The 2691-nt window shown below is 34.4% G+C and overlaps 1 long non-coding RNA gene across 1 annotated transcript; it reads right to left on the reverse strand.

Annotated features, from left to right (window-relative positions):
- Window positions 1-654: 654 nt before the first annotated feature.
- LOC149248778 (uncharacterized) lies at window positions 655-1866 on the reverse strand. Its single transcript, XR_016265777.1, has 2 exons — window positions 1318-1866; window positions 655-1130 (listed from the first exon to the last, which is right to left on the reverse strand). It is a non-coding gene; the product is annotated as an uncharacterized LOC149248778 (long non-coding RNA).
- Between the last annotated feature and the right edge of the window lie 825 nt (window positions 1867-2691).

The raw sequence follows: 2691 nt of genomic DNA on the forward strand, positions 1-2691 counted from the left end.
AGGAAATGTATGTGGTTTTTTTCTGTAGCATCTATATAAGTAGAAGATTAAAACAATAACAATAATAAGAACAAACATGCAGGTGAATATTTCAAAAGAAACTCAGAGATCCAACACCCCGCATTGCGGGTAAAAAAAAGCAACGAATTCCTAAAATATGTGCTAGCAAAACACACAATACGGAACAGAGAATGTTTGTAGCCAATATATAAACATATAACCCTAAGTGACAGAGAACAATGTCCTATGCAGTTACCAAAAAAAATTGTTGTTACCACAGAGAAGAATCATGGATGGGTAAAGAATCCCAAGTAAGGCCAAGATAGAAGACTGCGAACAATATTACCCTCGAACGAGTCTAGGGGAAACCCATCAAACTCAGAACAAGATGGTAACTATTTAAGAAGGAAAACAACTTAACCATTTACCAACAATATAAAATGGAAAGAGTACAAAATGCATGAATCATAAATAATATTCTTGATATGAACTTGATAATCCCAGTCCATATAATTCCTTAAGAAAACAAATAGTTTCTTAACTAACAGGAAAGAGAACCTCTACTGCAAATACATTTTTTTAATCAAAACTTGAATACTAAGAATCCACATGAGTAAAATATATGTTGACTTCTGTAACAGTACCACATTTAAATACCCTAAAAAATTACTTAGACCGTGATAGAAACATTCAAGGGGAGTAAAAGTAAAAGAAACCCCAAGAGGGATTTTTGTATGGTTGTTAAAATTCAACCAAAAATATACATAATCCATTTAAGTAATTGGGAGATATATTTGATGGCCCATCAACCTAAGACTACATGCAGAGAGCCAGTAAACCATGCAAGTCAGGCTCCTAACCTAGAACAAGGAACATTTTGGAATTAATAGAGGACGGATTGAGCTGACCACTGGAAAATAAGAAGGAAAATCAAGAATCCTTCCAAACCTGCAAACAAATAAAGAGACATATTACAAATAATCTCAGAGCGTCCACCTGAAATACTTAACTTGGGAAATGTTAAAAGAGTAATACCTGTAAAGACTGAGAGAGGAACTATGTAGGGAAAGTTGAACCCTGACACCCTCAAGACCATTGAAAGCAAGAAAAATATTGAACACCTTGCCGAGCTACAAGATAACAAATAAAAAAATAAATTAATATTTACCTTTGTGGAAGGAATAACTTGCACCGTCGTTGAGTTACCATTGCCGAGAACGACCATTGTGGCTATAGAATGATTACAATGAAATACTTCAGCAAAACCATAATGACACTAAACAACTGTGAACCAAGAAAAGCAGTAAGTGATCTTACCATTTAGACAAAGCTCACTGAAGAGGAAACCTAGCGAGACGTTGCAGAGTAGAACTCGATGGGAGGTAGAGGAACAATGCGTTCATGGGGCTGGAGGGAAGGACGGTTGCCCTTAACCGTCCTAGAGAAACCTGGACCACACTATTGAAACCCTAGCATCAGACGATGTGGATCACAACAAGTGTGAGTCGGTGCATAAATGGCAGCAGAATGGAGTAACAGAATGAACCACGAGCCAAACAAACATGAACCACGAGCCAAAAAGCCGCCTTCTAACCAAATAAAATATGGACGGAATGAAATTACAAATTCAAAATTCAAATTTGAATTCCTTTAGCGCCTTTACTAAATTCAAAATAAAACGGAATTTGGAAAACGGTGGTAGACGAGGAAGCCAACGGAGGTTGCAGGAGGAGACGGGACAGGTCTGACAGTGGTCGCAGATACATTGAATACTGGAGCTTGCCGGAGGTAGGGTGATCGAGTTGCCGGAATATGCATGGAGATGTATGGCTTTCATGCATATGTAGCATGCCTTCAGATGCACGAATGTCCTATCATAGGTACTTAGGGCTCATTTATGTTTCTATAGGGTCTGAAATAGGAACTTCCAAATCGGGGAGCTATGGTATTCCACTGTAGGGTCAAGTGCATAACTCGTTTGGTCTGCGCCAAAAAAGGTAGGCGATCAAATAAAATCAATCAAATCAATCGTGGCTCATTGGGTAATTCTCATCTGGATGGAGTAGAAAATGAACATAGGACTATATATATATAGGAGGTTTAAATTCATTATTTTGTATTTGTTATTTAAAATATAATATTTTAATAATAATAAATAAAATAAGATAATTAAAAATAAGTTTTTTTTTTTAAATTTTAATATTTCAATAATAATAAATTAAACAAAGTAATTTAATTTGTTTTAAAATTTTAATTTATTGATGATAGGAATTTAACATTTATGAAATATCATTAACTAACTTATTTTATAAATAAAATCACCGGTAACTACTAATAGACATCAAAAAAATTTACTTGCACTTGACCCTCACAAATGTCAATTAATATTAAAACACGCCTCTTTCGCCCTAAAACAATGTAAAACAATTACCCTACACATAATTTTCCACTTTTTAGTACAACCTAAAACAACATTATCACAATTTTCGACATGTTTGCTGACTCCACAAGAGGGAGGATAGTTGACATCTTCATTGAAGAATGCTAAAATCATAGGATCTTAGTATATAGACTTTAACACTCCACCATGTGGTTAAAAAAAAATACTGAAGTAAATGACATTCTATATAGTTATCTTTATGAAACCAAATCACTATAAATTATTATTAGGATAATTTTGAGGTTAAAAAT

The sequence above is a fragment of the Pinus tabuliformis genome, chromosome 7 (assembly GCF_031772625.1).
Source record: "Pinus tabuliformis cultivar Carrire ecotype Pingquan chromosome 7, CPIR1, whole genome shotgun sequence".
NCBI lineage: Eukaryota > Viridiplantae > Streptophyta > Pinopsida > Pinales > Pinaceae > Pinus > Pinus tabuliformis.